Below are 10762 nucleotides of genomic sequence, written 5' to 3' on the forward strand. Positions count from 1 at the left end.
GTATTTTCTTTGCCTTTGGCAAGAAAAGCTTGTTGGATTTTTTAATCTATGTTTCTAGCATTTAGACTGCGTTTCTTTCTTGCTTGGATCTAGGACAATAGTTCTCAACCTGTAGGTCATGACTCCTTTGGGGTCAAACTACCATTTCATAAAGGTCTTAATATCAGATATCCTGCATATCAGATATTTAGATTACAATTCATAACATCAAAATTATAATTATGAAGTAATAATGAAAATAATTTATGGCTGGGGGGGGGTCACCACAACACGAGAACTATATTAAAGGGTCACAGAATTAGGAGGGTTGAGAACCATGATCTGGAGCCTCATAATGCCCTGGCAAGTGCTCTTCCACTGAGGTGTACCGTCATGGCCCCTGTTGTTACTATGAGTCCAGGCTGAGAGTTTTACAGAGCTCTGGTTACAGTGTCATTTCTTGTCTGTTTATAGTAAGTGATTCCCAGGTTCCACACAGCTGGGGCTTGATCTGACTGAGACAAGAAAGAGAATGAAAACAGGACAGACAGACAGACAGACAGGGATCAGCTAGACCGAGCTGTACCTCCTACCCAACAGCGCAACTTTATTGCACACAGTACTGGAGGAGTTAACTGGTCTCAGGAGATCTTCCAAGGGAGCTGTCTCAGGTTGCAGTCTCCTGAGAAAAAACTGCAGTACTATTATCCTTAGGGCTTTGCCGTCCTGTGGGTCTGAGGCATTGAATCTTTGACAGGGCCGTGTCCATGTCAACAATATTCCTTCACTCCAGACTTCATCCACGCTATACACACGTACCCAGGACTGCCCCCCCCACACTGTCCCCCACCCCACCCCACCATCCCACCCTGCTGCCTGGAGTAGTGTTTCCTAGGCAGTTTAATGCCCGTGAAATGGGTGAGAGTATCAGAAAGTACCTTCCACACACAGTTTTTAAAAGTTCAATGGCGGAGGAAGGTAGGTAGGTGATGGATCACCTCAGGTTCTGTAAAGCTGCAAATACCTTTTCAGGATTACTAACGTCTCCGAGTGACCACGACAGTATTCTGAAGGAAAGGTATGCCATCCAATCTCCAGCTGTGACTGCTGGTATTTTAACTTTTGTTTCTTGTTGTGAGCAGTGAGACCCCAGATCCTGAATTTCTTGTAATCCCCTGATCTGAGTGCCTACAGCTGCTCTGAGCACGAGACCTTCAGGAGTTCCTGATGGCAGGAGAGTGGTTTCTGGTGGGTTTGGCTGGGGCGTGGCTATCTCTATATAATCTGCCCCTGAACACAATAAAGGGGGCATTCTTGGGGAATTCAAGGATGAGCCATGTCGCTGTCTCTGTCTGTGTGTGTCTGTGTATTTTAACCTCCAGCCCCTTGCCGGAAGCTCGCGAACTGGGTGCCAGCGCACAGAGGGCAGACACGGGGGCACAGTGCACGGCAGTTTCTTATCTTAAAACTGTAGCTGGCTGCTGACAGTGCACACCTTTAATCCCAGCACTTGGGGAGGCAGAGTCAGGCGGATCTCTGTGACAGAGTGAGTTCCAGGTCAGCCAGGGCTACACAGAGAAACCCTGTCTAGAAACACAAACAACAGAAAGAATTTTCATTAGTATATGTTAACAGGGCACAAGCTCCTGGACCCTTCCCGTAGTCGCTGCATCTGAGCTAACAGCTCACGACTCCTGCATTGTTAGCCCAGTACTGTAGAGCGCCACGCCAGCTCTACATGAACTCCGTGCTACATGCTATGGTATGCTTCGGAAATCGGGTGAGGCGCTGGAGACTGAAACACACAGAGACACTCTTGACAGAGACATGGGTCATCCTTGAATTCCCCAAGAATGCCCACTTTATTGTGTTCCAGGGCAGCTTCTGTAAGTGCCTTCCCTGACCAATTGCCACACCCAACCCTCAGCTGCACGCCCACCAGAAACCACTCCCCTGTCTCGTGCTCAGAGCAGCTGCAAGCACAGGAAAACAAGTTGTTCGCAGGAAATTCAGGGTCCGGGGGTCCACAGTCCCCAACACAGTAGCACTGACTGGAGAGAGAGATGTGGTCCATATGGCTTCCATCTTAAGAAGCTACAGGCCTCCACACTTCCCATGAAGAGCAGAGTGGGAGGCTGCAGGGCATAGCCAGCCATTAGGAGAAGAGGGCCTGTTACCAGTAGAAACTGGCTTGTGCCAGTTGCACAAGAGAGCTGCTGCCTTAAGCCATCTCCCAGGCCGTCAGTCAATGCACGGCCAACAACCATGCTACTCCTTTGTATGTGATACCCACATCGGGGCCAAAAGTAGCAGGAAGCCATGATAGCCAAGTAGCATGGCCATAGGGTTGCTGCTGTGGGCAGTAGGGTCGTGGATGGACCCTGCTAGGTGAGATGTCTGTGGGATTCTCCTGGGAACAATCTAGACTGAGAGCCGCTTCCTGGAATGAGCAGCCCTCCCACCTTGTGCTGGATGGAGGGGGATAATTTCTGGTTGCACTGCCGAGGGTAACGAATGCTGAATCCATTAAGTGTGGGAAGTGGCAGAATAAAGTCTCTGATACCTTGCGATGCTCTGAGCTGGAAAAAGAAAAACATCGGGCAGCTGGAACAAGCCTCAAAACTCCCAGGTGTCCTTGCTGAAGGCCAAAGGATGCTTGAGAGATTGCAGAGGTGTGACTTGGGAGGATTCCTGATCTCCGTTTTAACGGATAGCAGATCTGCACTCGGACACTCTGTCCCCAGACCAGTGTGGAGCGCCAGGTCTTACCGACCAAATAATGGAAGTGGCCAAATTATCTCCACCGACATAGCATGTCATAGGCCTGCCGCTGTACCACGTCATCCTCTGGAACCAATATCACCAGGTAAACGCCACACGGCCCCACATGGGAAACAGGGTCAGAGACACCAAGCAGCTCACTTGGGGAGACAGAGCAAGTTTGGGCAAGCAGGTGCCATCGAGTCAGTCCTTTGACTTATAAAGCCAGCAGGTGGGGAAGGGGTTTGCACTGTCAGGGAAGGAGTCAGTAGGGAGAAGCCAAGCAAATCAGTGGTTCTAACTGGGTGTGGCTGTCCTAGAGACACCGAGTCTTTGGGATGCACAAAGGTGCTGATCGGCTTTCCTGTGGAGGGCCACGTCCATGCCGCTCAGGAGACACCGCCAAGAAAAGTGGGTGTCGAGCTGCCAAAGCCAGCCTGCTCACCCATGGCTTGCCTAAACTGTCCCTCACCTTCTCAGCGGGGAGAGGATTCTGTCGCTAGGAGCCACTGTGTATCAGGCTCTTGGCACATCTTCATGCAGCCCACAGACATCAGCGTCACAGAGGACACATTGTGGCCTCTCTAAGAGATACTAAGTAGCTGTTCTTGGGCACAAAAAGTTTGGTCAAGCAATCTTACAGTTTCATAGCCAGACCTTCGGTTCCAGGCATAATGCTCTTTGTGGCCAGAGGCTAGGAATTTAAGAGTTCAGAGGTTAAGTCCAGAACTCTCAGGAGCCGTCTTTTCTTCTCCTTGATGCTGAGGAACCATATTGTGTTAAGTTTTACTCTTTTGGCTTTTTGAGGGGCCCACCACCCAGCTCCCAAATAAATCCCATGGAGGCTTCTTCTTAATTATGAATGTCCAGCCTTAGCTTGGCTTGTTTCTAGCCAGCTTTTCTTATCTTAAATTAATCCATCTACCTTTTCCCTCTGGGCTTTTTATCTTTCTCTATTTCTGAATATCTTACTTTCCTTCTTACTCCGTAACTGACTGAGGGGCTGGGTCCCTGGCCCTTGACGTCCTCCTCTCCTCCTTCTCTCATTGCTTCTCCTCTTCTACGATTCTCCTGCTGTTTATCCTCTCTGCCTGCCATCCCCACCTACCCTTGCTCCTGCCTTGCTAGTCACCATCCATCTCTTTATTAGTCCATCAGGTGTTTTAGACAGGCACAGGAACACAGCTTCACGAAGTTCACGGAGTTAAACAAATGCGGCGTAAACAAAAGTCACACACCTGAAAATAACATTCCCTTGCAGAACAATTAGTTCTGTGTGGAGGCTTCTGCTGAGAAAAGGGTGAGAAAGCTGGGTGATGGAGGGCAGAATGCCCAGAACCAGACACTTTGGTAGGGGGGTCTCTGTAGGCTGGTCATGCTGTGAACACCTAGGAGGCAGAAATTGCAGTTGCTAGTTTTTGAAGGCACTGGGTAATGGTTGGAAATTCTAGTGCTTGGACAGAAGGAAGGCTTTGCTTACTCCCATACTACATCCAAGGCGTTGGTCTTTGACAGCAGACGTCCACTCAAGATGGCGTTCACTCTTTGCACGTTCCCTGAAGGCTTCTTTGGCTCCCCATAGGCATAGTAGCAAACGCAGTACTTATCTGCTTATTTGACTTCATTTTCTTTCAGGGCCCGGGTTTTCATTTCTCTTGGACAGATTCCTGTCCTTTGGTAAGCTTGGGAACCTTGTGTTTAGGGTTTTTTTTTTTTTTTATATTTATTTATTTATTATGTACACAATAATCTGTCTGTGTGTACGCTTGCTGGCCAGAAGAGGGCACCAAACCTCATTACAGATGGTTGTGAGCCACCATGTGGTTGCTGGGAATTGAACTCAGGACCTTTGGAAGAACAGGCAATGCTCTTAACCACTGAGCCATCTCTCCAGCCCCCATGTTTAGGGTTTTATAACCATCCGAACGATTTTCCAATGTGTGTGGGTTCACTTTCTCCCCATTTTTCTCAGTACGTGGTCATGTCTGTTTAACAGGCATTGTACTGCTAGCACGGTAGTTTTGACTAGGATCTCCCTAATAGCTAATGTACCCCCATTTATATCCCATTTCCCCACAAAACGTCTACTCTGAATCTTCCTCCAGTTTAAACTGTCTTTCCACAGAGGCTTTAAAGTTACGTGTTCTGAACACATGTCATTTATTAAGGGTTGTGAGCTTCAAACTTTTCTTCACGTCAGTGGCTTATCCTTCCATTCTTTGAACCCTGTCTTTGTAAAAGCAAAATATTTGAATTTTGATGCAAGTCAAATTTATCAAGGTTTTCATGTTTGTTTGTTTTTTTATTTTGTATTTAAGGGGGTTATGGAGATTTTCCTCTGCGCTTTCTTTGAGAATTTCACCTTACAGCTACAAGGACTGAAATTAGGACCCTACGCATGCTTGTCCCATGCTCTACCACTGACTTGCAGCCCCACTCATTCTTTGAAAATTACTAAGGCTCTTACAGTCAGGTGTATAATTAACTATGCGTTCGTGTTTATAAAGCTTTAGATACGTTAACTGATTTTTATTATGTCTGTACATTTGTCTTAACATCATTTATGGGTGAAAATAAGAGACATGAAGACAGCAGTGTAAGGAGAGGTTGGGGGAAGAAGTTAGCCTTTCTCACACGGAATCAGATCGGGACTTTGTTTAATACAAAAGGACAGTGGCATTAGGGATTTGTTCTGAACACTTTCCCCTTGCACTGCCCCGTGCCTAGACTTACCTACGCAAAAGATACAACTTGTGAGGAAAATGCAAAACACAATGTGTAAAAATAAGTAATTTTAGAGAGTCAAAATGTCAGAGACTGGTGGATATATCAACAGTAATCTAGAAAGTGCCTTCGAGCCTGAGCTTCTCGGTCTTCAGAGAGAGGTGGCAGAGCTGATTGTGATGTTTGACGAAGTCACTGGGGCTGGCAGCAAGCCAAGCTTCCCAGCAAGGTTGGAGCCCAGTGGCCCTATCTAGAGAGCTCTCTGGGCCACACTGGAGCCCAGTCCTACGCCTGACCTGGTGGTTTTTCTGTTTGTTCAGGCCAAAGGTTTGCTTTACACTGGTACTGAGCCAGCATGGAGCTGTCTCTCTTGAAGTAGGGGACCCCTTACTGCTCTGCTGGTCCAAAGAGGAGGATAATTTAAAAAATATCATCTTAGGGGTCTCCTTGGAGAACCTGGCTTCCAAGTAGATTGCGTAAGAGGCAGCTTGGATCCTGAGGTTTGGAAGCAGCATGGGGTCGCAGTCAAAAAGCTTTGGGAAAGCCACCAGGTGGCTGAGCCAGGACAGCTGGCTAGCCTCACATAACAGGTGTTCCATCCTGTTCATGAGCTCACGGCTCTCCCCGCACAGGGAGGGCATGGTTCAGTTTCAAGATTTCCTGCACTATCTCCACCAGCGCATCCAGCCTGGCTGCGCTGCGGCACCACCAGCTGCAATCCCCACCCCCACCCCAGCAGGCCGAGTTAGGTCATTTTAGCTGTGGCCTGGATTAGGGATGCGGAGAAGTGGAAAGGCAGTGTTTGAGGTATCTCTGTCGAGGGTGATTCTATAGGTCCGCATGGGACTGAGATGAGTCAGGTGTGTGAACACGGGGTGGGACACAGACCAAATGCAGAAGGTGACCTAAGTCCCCCCAAGAGTCCCCAAGCAGTATAACTAAAGTGTCTAGGATGCAACCAAATTGACTAGTAAGTCATATCAAGGCTCAGAAAATCGTACATATAATGAGGAAAGAACTACAAACACAGAGACACCTGGTGTGAGTACCTACGTGAATCCCGCTCACATTGTTCACAGGGATTAAAAGGTTCACCATCCGAATGCTTCAACAGATTCCCTTGACACCGTGAAAAATAAGCTCAGCAAAGAAATAGGTGCTGTAAAATATGGAAACTATAGAACAGAAAAATACAAGATAATTAGAAAGCTAATGGTCAGGGGCTGAGGAGATGGCTCGGTGGTTAACAGCCCTTGCTGCTCTCGCAGAGAACTCAGGCTCAATTCCCAGCGCCCACAGGATGGCTTACAATTGTCCATGACGTTAGTTCCATAGCATTTGGTGCCTTCTTCTGGCTTCCTCAGGCACCGAAACACTCATAAACATAGAATTCGGTCTTAAGGAAAAACAAAAACAAAAGCCCCTTATTGGACAGGCTCAGCACGGCAGCAAAGACTACAGGAGCTAGACCCCGAGAACGTAAAAGATATCAGGGTGCACTCAACTTGAAAACCAGAGGTCAGTGAACTGAAAACAACACTCAGAGCCTCAGTAATCTGGGAGAGAGACGCACCTGAACACCTAAGTACCCAAGATTCCTATCATCAGTGTTCCAGAAGCTAACAGGGAAAAAGGGTGGGGCCCAAAAGTCCTCAAATTGGTCAGAGACAAGAAACCCCTCTAAATCCTATAGGTAACCGTAGCTAAAGGCTAAACAAGAGCAAATTAACAGTAAAGCACATCGTAACTAAACATCCAAAAAGAGTAAAGAGAAAAAAAAATCCTAAAATTGCCTGAGATGAAAACAGTACCTGTTCAGGAAGACCAGCTGCCGAGAGACAGCAGAGCTGAAGTCATCAAGACCAGAAGTTAGCGGGACTACTACGGAGTGATAATGGAGGACGGGGAGTGGGGAGGGGAGGAGAAGATCTATTAGCCACGAGTCCAATACTGAGAAAACAATACTGTAGAAATGGAGGGTGTGCAGTGAGGTGGCTTTAGTGGAGAAAGGAACTTGCTGCCAAGCCTGGTGTTCTGGATCTGGTCCTCAGATCCTACATGATAAAGAAGATGCCTTCCTTCCTTCCTTCCTTCCTTCCTTCCTTCCTTCCTCCCTCCCTCCCTCCCTCCCTCCCTCCCTCCCTCCCTCCCTCCCTCCCTTCCTCCTTCCTGCCCCTCTCTTTCTTTGTGTGTGTGTGTGTGTGTGTGTGTGTGTGTGTGTGTGTTTGAGACAGTGTTTCTCTGTGTATCCCTGGCTGTCCTGGCACTCATTCTGTAGTCCAGGCTGGCCTGGAACTCATGCCTGCTCATGCCTCTCAAGAGCTGGGATTAAAGGCATGTGCCACCACTGCCTGGCTCAGAGATAAAGAGCTGTCCTCAGTACTTCACACACCAATGCCATAGCAAGAGTGTACACACACACACACACACAGAGAGAGAGAGAGAGAGAGAGAGAGAGAGAGAGAGAGAGAGAGAGAGAGAGAGAGGCTGTAAATAAAAACCAAAGCGAAACAAAAATAGAGGGTTGGAGAGATGGTTCAATGGGTAAAACACTTGCTATGTAAGTTTGAAAACCCAAGTTCAAATCCTCAGAACCCCTATAAAACCAGATACAGTGGAACACACCTATAATCTCATTGTTTCTATAGAGACATGGGAGGTGGAGATGGTGGGATCTCAGAAGCATTCTGACCAGGTAGCCTGTTTAAATAAAGAAATTCTTCCTCGACCAAGGGGAAAGCCAGGAACGGAAAGCTGTCCTCTGCTCTCCGCTCACCGGCACTCACAGCAGATGCACAGATGACAAAGATGCACACACACACAAAAGGACACGAATTTCAGTACATACCTTATAACCGTAACAACTATAAAGGGGGTAAGAGGGATTGCTGCCACGGCTCAGTCCTCGAAGAGCCTGCTGTGCCAGCAGGATCTGGGCAAAAGCAAACCCACCAGGGAGGCTGAGACGGGATTGTCTTGGAGGCCCCATTGGAATGAGGATCACGGGACCTGGGGATTCAACTCGGGTGGCCATGACCTGCAGCAAATACCGTATCACAAGCCCATCTTCCAGGACCTATTTGGATGTTTCAGGAGAACACACACTCTGTGTAATTTTAAAAAATTGGAAATCTAAGGCTGCTCATCTCCAGGAAATGCATAGGTCCTTGCAGGTCAGATGGTCACACAGGTGCCGGGTGACAAGACAGGTGGAGGCATGGCAGCCTAGCTACAAGCCCTCCACCTGAAGTCAGCCCTAGGGCAGTGAAGAGTTCATTTTCTCTGGAACAGAAAAGACTGGCGACAGCCACTACCAGACCCTGGGAGTCTGGGGTGCTGCTGTAACCCAGAGTTACAAACAGTGTCCCAGAATGCTCACCTGAAGTGGACTTTTTTATGCAGGCAATGGAGGGAGCCTTGTAGCCGCTCCGTGAATGCTGTGTTCTGGGATGAAACACCGAAGTAACCCTGATTTTTGTAGAAGAAGCTGGAGCCTGAACCTTCCTCCCACTTCCCCGGGGATGGGGGTCCCCCCTACAGAAGATGCTGTTGAAAGTTTTCTCAGAACTTGGGCCTCAGAAGCTCCTGTGGAACAGGGACTGTTGGAAGGCACTACCAGAGCTTCGGGCTTCTGGGAGCTGTTGAGGCCTATGGAGAAGGTCAGCCCTTCCCTGGGAGGACTCAACTATTTGTGGGTTACTCAAGTGGGGAGTAGGCCTGTGCTCTGGCCCTGGGCCTGTTGTCTTTACTGACAGCATCCGCACACGTATGGCCTGCCGGGTACACTTTTAAGTGGTGTCGCAGCAGCCCTGGGACAGAGGGCTTAACAACTGCTTATTACTGTCTGAGCTCTGTATTTTGTAGCTTTCATTTTAGCATTATTTTGACCCCGCAAGGGACATGATTCTTTAGCCTTTCCAGACTAAGGTCCCCTAAACTAATGAGCCGCACTAAAATCACTTTTCGTGCACACTAATTTTTCATGGCTGATCCGAGGCCTGCACGGTCACACGGGAAAATGCGATTCTCAGGGTCTGCTCTCTGGTTCCTTGCTTTCACAGCCCGCTTAGGGGAGGACTTGGCCCTGATGAAGAAACACTATTTGGCAAATAATCTGATCAATTTCATTTATATTCCTGGCAATGAAATGTTAAGAGCCCCCCCTCGCGCCCCACCCCCCGCCGTTACATCATCCGGGTAGAGCAGAGTCCGCAGGAGGAGATTAAATTTTGGAAGCAAAGATCCAATTTCATGGAAATAAAACGCCTTACCTAAGTGCATTTAGAAACTCTTTAGTAGAGTAGTTAATACCAATTAAATTGTGGGCTGTCTGAATCAATTCAGACATGTTTTGTTTTTCTTCTGTAATAAGTAACTCAGGTTGGCTTTTTTATAATTTTTTTTTTTCATCTGAATTCAGCATTCAGCCTTGATATTTCCTGTGTTGCTTAGAAAGCAGTACTGGGAAATGCTATACAGCCACACCAAGTCGACACTTTGTGTAAGATAGGAGTTGGCATGCCAGGTACATCTAGGCTTGATCAAGTGCAAAGGTCATACTCTCCAAAGCTATTTCCAGTAGAAATAACCAAAATCAACTCGGCTTCCGGCCCAAAGTTTTTGAGTGGTGTGGAAAGAACCTAGGCCAGCAGGGTGGTTCGAGACTTAGCAGACAGAGTGGAAACCAGCAGCTCCCCTCAAGCCGAAGCTGTCCACACTTGAACTGGGTGGAGCAATGGTGCCCTGGTTTGCACTGAAGAGCCAGGCTAGTTAATCTTGTCCCATCCATGCGCCACCTCTAATGTGTTATTTCTCACTGCATCCACGGGTGGGTCCTTTGCTTCCCCTTTACGTTTGTAAGGCAAACACAGAGCTCAAGAGTCCTGTACGGAAGCCTACAACAATGGAGGAGCCGCAGTCCTCAGGGGATACCTGTGTGTGGGGCCTGTGCTACGTGACACACTGTTGTTCTTTGCAGCCGCAGCAAGGCAACTCTTCCTCTCTCCCGGATGAGGAAACTACCCAGAACAGTTAGGTGGCCCTGCCAAGGTTACAGTGATGGAGTAGCAGAGCAGGATTGGACCCCAGACCTCCAGTTCCTTGGCGTTTCTTTTCCTTCCTGCAGAGCAGACGGCAAACAAAGAGCGGGAGTGAACGCGAGCTTTAAATGCTCAACGCCTTCTCTTTTTTCCTCTCCCCATAATGGGTTATTCACAAGTGTTCCGGGCCTAGCCTCCTGGAGGAGTCCTTATTCAGTAAAAACCACACAGGCAGAAGCCCCAGCTTCATTCTTGAATTC

This window comes from Alexandromys fortis, unplaced genomic scaffold (genome assembly GCF_014885135.2).
Source record: "Alexandromys fortis isolate MF-2015 unplaced genomic scaffold, M_Fortis_MF-2015_v1.1 scaffold_35, whole genome shotgun sequence".
In the NCBI taxonomy this organism is placed as follows: domain Eukaryota; kingdom Metazoa; phylum Chordata; class Mammalia; order Rodentia; family Cricetidae; genus Alexandromys; species Alexandromys fortis.